General features: G+C 40.9%; 1 long non-coding RNA gene across 1 annotated transcript; it reads right to left on the bottom strand.

Annotated features, from left to right (window-relative positions):
* Positions 1-2,190: 2,190 nt before the first annotated feature.
* LOC122875069 lies at positions 2,191-4,125 on the bottom strand. The gene is made up of 3 exons (XR_006377739.1): positions 3,902-4,125; positions 3,292-3,365; positions 2,191-2,405 (listed from the first exon to the last, which is right to left on the bottom strand). It is a non-coding gene; the product is annotated as an uncharacterized LOC122875069 (long non-coding RNA).
* Between the last annotated feature and the right edge of the window lie 4,259 nt (positions 4,126-8,384).

The raw sequence follows: 8,384 nt of genomic DNA, 5'->3' as shown, positions 1-8,384 counted from the left end.
AAGCCAAGTCGCAGTTTCAAATAAAAAGTCCAACTGACGAGCTGTAAAGTTGTCATTTAAAATGAAGGTCTTCTTTGATAGGGACAGAGCGTTTATTAGGGCAAATTTGACAGGTGGGCAGCACGCTACGACGACGCATTTCCACAAACTCTTAACGGACTGATATTTTCAGCATTTACTCCACTGCTCAAAACACCTGCTTTTGGGGGGCGAGGTGTCCAGTTAGGGTAATGGTGTCTGTTGGTAATATGGACAAGAATAGGAAGAGGTCGAGCAGCAGTGTGATCATTCCACAAGGAGGAGCTAATGTGAGTGAAGGCTGCGACAGTCTTTGGCTGTGTTTCATTAGTAGTTCCACTTCCCCTCATTCACTTCCCCTCAGCCCCTGGCATTACGTAACAGCATACGCACAGAGGCAAATGGAATGCACCTGCCCTTGTACACATTCATCCCAAACTATCATGGATCGACCGCCAGTTGTAGGCTTCGTGCTATACTAATTGCAATATGTAGGCACTTTGTAATTAGCTGCATCCGTTTCTGATTTAGAAATTTATGTTTGTGATCTGTATCATGATTATCATAACTAGACCTGTTATTGCATTTACAGATCATGTTGCTAATAAAGTAATCACACAAGCTGAACAGTACAGCAATCCAAGTAAATATTAACTGCAATTAGTTATACGACATTTTTCAGTAAAATATAAAGCTATCAATGAGATTTTCTTAAGAAACTATCAGCTTACTAGCCAACCAGAGTTTTATGTACATTACTGCCACCTAACCATGCATGTATTTTCTTGCACCAAATGCATAACTGCAATGCATTGTGGGTGATATTCACACCTGAGCGACCATCGTTGTTGACTCGCTCCCTCAGCCCTCCGAGGGTCCATCTCACTAAGTTCACTTCAGTTTTTCAGACAAATGGAACGACGCTTATGATGGCGGCGGGGAAGTCAGTGAGGGCATGTTGAATGCCTAATGAAACGCTAAAGATATTTTTATATTCATGTGCAGCTTCTATAATGTCAGCAGCGCCATAATGTTCATTAAACAAGTTTGAAAACAGAGGGTCTGTCCTCCTCCTGCCATCATACTATGCAAATATGAAAGTGGAATTGATTTATCACAACACATCTGTGTACCTGGGTGTCATCAGCTTTCATCCACCATCTGGCATGCTTTCGGGTTACCCACACTAACTCCACCGACAATGTCACCCTCCTCTCCTTCCTCTGGCTCTCTTTGTGGGTGCTCTGTTTGTGTCCCAGGCCCGCTGGATCCACACCTGCTCATTAGGTGTCCTCAGCGAGCTCCACGCCTCTGCACGTCACCTGACTGCCCATCTAAAGCTGCTACCTGCCTGCAGAGATGTCCCCCGTCAGCTCACTAACAAGTCAGTTTATATTGATGTTTTCTAGCCTGGAACATGGATAGACTGCCTAAACTGTCGAGCATTTGGGCCATCTCTGTTACCTTACCTACCTGCCTGTGTCTTGTTTACCTGATCCACTGTCTTTGTCAACTCATATCCTGATGACTGGTGTCCTGACAGCCCTCTAATGTCTATGTAGGAGCTCATCATTAAACTGTGCTGCACACACATTAACCTTCTCATTATGACATTTGTTAAAATAGAAAGTGACTACCAGCTAGCAACAACACAGATTTCACAGCTGCCAAGTGCAACTAGTCGGTTTTGTGGTTCAGCAGTCTAGATCATGATAATTTATCCAATCTTGTTTATTCATCAGGTCCTTGACTGAATGGCTCTCATGTGTTCCTTCCATCAAAGATGAGGCTACTTTACAAAGTGTTGTTGTGTTATCGTTGGCTCCCTACACTATGATGTTTGATGTCTGTGTGTGCCTCAAAAACACTGTGGCCGCATAATTCAGTATCATATAAAGTTAAAGGTGCCCTTTCTGTTTACGTTCACTGTTTCTCAGCAAAACGCATTGTGTGTATCTTTGGTCTGATAGACATGCTAAATGCATTTCCTTTCTCATAAAATATGTTCAAAGATGATTCAGTTGTATAATTTACAGCCATGTTTACTTGCATGCAGTCTTCTTCTTCACTTCCTCTGTTGGCGCATTGCTATGCTACTTTGTGCGTTACCACCACCAACATGCAGAATAGCATTCTGCATGTTGCGGCGGGACTGTATATAGAAAAGCATGCTTGTGCGTCCTTGTGTGTGTGCACAATACAAACAAAAAGGGAACCCACCCATAAAAACATTGCTCCATAATGTTAATAGTGGTGGAAAAATCAACAGGGTATCTTAAAGTAGCCTTCTGTGGCTATAAATTATAATAAAATAACATTAGTTATGACGGAATTCCATTCAGGTGTGCCAACGCCTCTGGGATCTGGAACTGTGCATGCTGGATCACCTAAATGGAACAGAGCCATTATTATTGATTCCTACTACAAGTCAAAATGTCTGGTGTGAAAAAGGTTTATTACATAAAATTTTAATATTCTACATCACAAAAAAACATAATCATAGTAGCATTACAATGTGATGTACAGTAAAATGAAGATATATTTAAAACAACCAATATAACACCAAACACTGATACAGAGAATAAAACAGGAAACAAGCGGAATCTTAAAATGGTATGTAAAAGTAATAAACCAAATCACCATTAAAATGATAAAGAAACCATAGAGACAGCAGGAATGTGTTTTTGAAGGAATAATTTGACGTTTTGGGAAATACCCTCACTGGAGGGGCTGGAAGGCAGATGATTTTGTTACCTTGTGACAGAGCCAGGCTAGCTGTTTCCCCCTGTTTCCAATCTTTATGCTAAGCTAAGCTAACTGTCTCCTCCTGGCTGTAGCTTCGTATTGAACAGACAAATATGTGAGTGGTATCAATCTTCTCTAGTCTAATTCTCGGCAAGAAAGCGAATCAGCGTATTTCCCAAAATGCCGAGCTATTCCTTTAACTCAATTTTGCTGACTTCTCACGTTAGTCCCAATGTGTGCCACACAAATGAAATCAGCCTTTCGCTTCATGTTTTGTCAGAATCCAACTTTCATAACACATCCAGCTGTTTAGCTGCTGTTTCACAGTTTGTCCTATACTATACATGAGCAAAGAAACCAGAATATCAACCGCATTTGTTGTTTGTTCAGATGCCTATAATGCATACACTGCAAAATGAAAACACAAAGACCGATAAGATGTATCCCATATGCAACATATTTGATATCGTTGAAACCAATATTTAGCCCATGTGAAGCTCTGCTGCAATCTGTTAATGGTGATATTACTTTTGATGGAGTGATGCACTGATGTACTGGGCCCACCCTTCCTGTTCAAAGGTAGCAGGCACTGACGAGAAGAACTGACGAGACATTAGAAAAGGAAGTTCAGTTGCAGTCTGGTTCCAAGAAATTGGTTAACAGTTTGTTTACCTTTGGATGTTTGATCAAAACACGTATCAAGTGTGCAAGGGTGAAAATGACAGTGGGTGCAGAATATTACCACAATGAGTGAGTGGTAAATGTCTGAGGAGAGTTAAGGAATGATTGTTTTGTACTAATAAATATATGTGTCTTTATATTGCATTTCAGGATTTTTCCTTTAAATGAACTGAACTGCAAAACTGTAGAAATACATGCAGATGAAGAAGGTACTGTGACATTGTGAAGTGGATGTTACAACGAATAAAAGATCCCCCTCTCTTCTTGCCTCTCTCATTTATACATTCACATCCCAAACAAAAGAACATAAAAAGGACTGCTCCTGGCAATAAATCAAGCCAACCTCTTTGCTCTCGGCCTTCTGTCTCTCTCTCTCTCTCTCTCTCTCTCTCTCTCTCTCTCTCTTGTTCTCACCCTCTGCTCTCTCGCTCACCCTGAAGTGGAACAGCTGACCCACCTTGTGGTGAAATGAGGGCACTGCACCACCACGCCCAGTGATCATGCTGCTGAATGCAGGACAAGCAGCCAAATACCAGACTACATCTGTTGATTAGATAATGAAATAGTAACACCAACTGTAGAACATCCACCCACTGTTAGTGTTTACTGCCTCCTGATCTGTTAAACCCCCCCCCTTCTCTCTTTCATCCCATTTCCCTCTCATTTTCTCTATTTTCAGCCCTCTTTTTTTCTTCTCTCACTCTCGATATACATGTGGTAGCATGGACAGCATCTATTGATCGATCGATCAATAGATGGTGTCCATGCTACCAAATGTATACACACAAACACACCAAAAGGATATTTATAGTGCTCTAGCACCAGTCTGTCTGTTGCTAGGATACCAGCCAGCTCAGAATTCTCAGACATGCAGTTTAGCTTTGTTTACAAAAATGAGCATGTTCAGTATGGTCTGACTCACACACATACTAAAATGGACTCTGCTTGTCCTAAGTGGAGTATCTATTTTGATCACTTACACAGAGCTGACAGTAACCATAATGAGAGAGTCTAAAAGAGAGGAGAGAAAATGCTGACAGTATTTTTTTTTCACGGTCTGACAGTCTCTGGTTGCTACGGCAACTGTCCAGGCTTCTCAGCAGCGTCCCCTCGGTAACAGAGGAAGGTGGCACTGGGTAAACCAGAGGCTCCTCATGGGGAACAAAGCTGCCTTGTCGCCCTCTACTGGTTCAGTGAGCTTAGCAAGGAGGGCTACAGGAAGGGAGGAATTTTGTTATGAATCCCAAACTACAATAAATCTCTCATTTCACATAAAGACACAATCTTTTTCATTGATGCTAAGTCCTTGTTAGCTTTCAATGTTTTCACCACTGCTTCTCGAAAATCCCATATAGTGGGCTCTATTTAATGATCTTAATTTAATCCAAGTTATTTTAAAATCCCAGTAAATCTGTTAAAAACAGCTGTTCTATTCCCCCTGAAGTTAGTTGGTCATGAGGAATTATCATGTGTCAGTGGGGAAATGAATGTCTTAAATCTTTTAAAAGAACAAACACAGCAGAGATGCTAGTTGTTACTTTTGACCTCAGGTAGAGTGTGTATGGGCCTCTTTCTCTTAATTCAAACAAAGATGGTTGCAGGAAAAGACATATCTCCTTGCTCAATTTGTAAAACATGAACGCATATCATGGCATATAATGATGTTTCTTTCTAATATTTTCATACAAAATGTGTGAAATACAGACACAACTTGAGCAACAGGTTAAGAATCAGTTTTCCTTGCAAAAGACGGAATATTTTTTCATCCAGCTGGTTTAAGGACAGAGAGAACAATGGTTAGTGTTGAAATTAGTGTTAGTGAAAATCTGATGCTTAGCTCTGACTCTAATGTAATGATGATACATGAGAGGTACAAATTGGGGCTTTTGGGGGGGGGGGATTTCTCTGTGGAAATCAGTGCAGTCTGTGTGATGCTTCAAGCCCATTCATCCATGAGGGATGTAAAGGATTGCATTGCTGTCTGCCACAGTGTCGTTTTGGCTACTTCCACTGGAGGGCGCCAAAGCCAGAATATTCAAATTCTGCACATCGTGGCTTGAATGTATAACATCTGGTTCAGTGCACATGATACTGAGTATATGAGCAAGTGGGAGATTTTTTCCAATTATTTGAGATAGTTAATCACTATAAAATGGGAGCACTAAATACAGCTTAGTCCAGTCACGGCTCTGTGATGCCTGATGGATTCAACTGCAACACTGGGACTGAGGAAAATGTTACAATGTGCATGAAAAAAACATCAAAATATATCTGGTTTGCTGTCATTTTTCACATCATAGCTACTTGGAGCTCCATATTTGTGTGGTGTGTGTGTTTATTTTTTGCACTCATGAGGTGGGCAGACAGTCAGACAGACAAACAGAAAGGCAGACAGACAGACTGGCTGACCGTAACACTGTAACCGATATACTAAAATACTGGACCATGCGCCATTCCAAATTTGTCTTTCAGCCACGGGATCCCACCGTCTGACCAAGAATAAACCCACACACATCCAGGCGTCTCCCCTGGTCTATACTGTACTCCTGTGTGTGTGTGTGTGTGTGTGTGTGTGTTGGGTATCACAGTTAGAGATGCAGCGATGTCTGGGTGAGGAAGGAGGTTGATTCTCAGTCGCTGATGTAACCAGACTGGCAGAGTTGGGCCACAATGAGCCCACGTGCAACTCTCTTTGTGGAGCCGCCTGGTAATCCCGTCTGTTACTAATGGTCATTTAATCCAAAACAGAGTTCTTGACTCTTTGTAGCTGCTGCCTGTGGGTCCACTGAGCACCACAGACTCTGCTGAACTTTTTCTGACCCTCAACAATCCTCATAACAGACAGTTTAAGTGCCAGGAAAGATTGTTTAATTTCTCTGTTTGCTGCTTCACCAACAGTACAGGAAAGCAACGTTTTATTTATTGTTGGCAAAATGGACAATAAAAATTTCTTTGTGTGGAGAAAGAGGTTGAGAAAAAGCGATTGTATGACAACAAGAATAAGACATAGTTAAGCTGTTGTATTGACAACCTTTTTTAAATACCTTTCCCTCATCCATGATGTATTTGCTCCTTTACTGCATTAGTTTTGCTGTGAGAGCAGAAATTGTTGTGCAGACAAGTCAGATGGCAGTTTCCAGTCTTGGTTTCTCCGTCAGAGTTATAGACAGTCAAGGAACTTGCAAACATCTCGTTTCTGCACTGCAGTGTGTTTGAACATTATTAAAGAGGAGATAACACCCAGGTAGCCGCACACAGAAAGAGCAACGGATGAGAAGTCACTTTGTTCATATTCTTGCTCGCTCTCCTTTTTGTACACACATCAAGGAGACGAATCGAGAACGGCATCTTCAGTCTCCTACTCTGTATACACACACACACACACACGCACACTCACACTGATTGTCTCGAGTCAGCTGTGTGTCACTGAAGCATCATTAGCTTTTCTGTGTTCCTGTGTTATTGATGCGTTTTAAATATTTATTAGGCCACTTCCGCCGCAGCAGTATTATCTTTTAAACCAGCAAACAAAGCCAATATATTTCTGTATGTGTCCTTGAATGACAATGAGAAGGAACAACAGGGACAAATCTATGTGATACAGGACAGCTTTTCTCTTTCATTTCAGTCTGCAAAAGGTTTGACTATGTCTCAGGGAAGTTTTGAAGCAACTTACTGTACAGCAGCATTATCTTTTAAACCAGCAAACAAGGTGTATCAGTATTCTCTGATTTTGGTGCACAACAAACTCTTCATCTGGGTCTGACTGACGCTCAAACATGTATGGCTGAATCTCTCCGATGTTTCCTCTAACTCTAGCCATCTTGACGGGCACCGCTCTCTCACCATGGATGTATGTCTCTCACCCACATCCATGCTCTCACCGGCACCGGTCAGCCTAACACGCAGCGGTGGTGGGCGGGGCATTCAGAGATCCAGCATTTCCCAATGAGGGAGAAAGAGTAGATGTTCTTCCAGCCCCTTTTCAGAGTTTTTTTTTTACTTTTAATGTGGCATAAGGATAACCATGTTAAACAAACAAACCATAGCAGAGTATTTTTACATACTTTAAAACATGTCGGAAGGGGAACTTTAAACTAATTAACACCAGAAAATAAGTCAGCTATTTACTATTTAGTCATTGGAACAGCCTTATATACTGCCGATAATATCAGGTATACTTGTGCCCCCAATTTGGTGATTTTAGTGTTTGAACTTCAGTTGAGGGATTAACCTATATGCGACTATCCTTTTCTTTAAGATTTTTGAGTTGTTCCTATCAGTTTTTAGAGACAAAACTATGGCTGTAATGATTATCTTTATTGTTGATTAATCAATTAATAATTTAGTCATAAACTTAATTGGACAAATGTAAATTTTGACCTCATGGTGGCACTAAACCAAATGTCAGGATCACCAAAGTTATTACTATTCATCCTGCGGGGAACATGTACAAAATTTCATGGCAATTAATCCAATGTTTTTCGAGAGATTTCAGTCCATAATGGCAGACTGACTAGCTGACCAACATTGCCATCCATAAAGCCACATCATTAGTGTGTGTAAAAATATGAGAAAAGCTAAAAACACAACTTTTCCTAGCTTATTTAAATGTCACATTTAGATGGACTGGGTTTTCACATGATAGCAACAATATGAAGTTTGAAGTTGGTTGACAAAGTGGATTTTCACTATAACTAATGGACTGTAGATAAGGGCCCACTCAGTCACTCAGTCTCCCATTTGCCAGTGTTGGTCCAAAGCTCTCAGCCTAGAAAACATTAGCAGAGGAAATCTGACAAGTTTTCTGTGCAGTAATTCATCATTAATGTAATTTCACTGACATAGACACTGCATATCATCACATCAGTTAAGAGGTTGCCATGCATTTGCTCTTTACACTTGACTTGACAGTAAATTAGAGTATGTGTTTTAAGACA

Source organism: Siniperca chuatsi, linkage group LG4, assembly GCF_020085105.1.
Source record: "Siniperca chuatsi isolate FFG_IHB_CAS linkage group LG4, ASM2008510v1, whole genome shotgun sequence".
NCBI lineage: Eukaryota > Metazoa > Chordata > Actinopteri > Centrarchiformes > Sinipercidae > Siniperca > Siniperca chuatsi.
The sequence above is the reverse complement of the archived record's forward strand: the minus strand, read 5'-3'. Positions and strand labels throughout refer to the sequence as shown.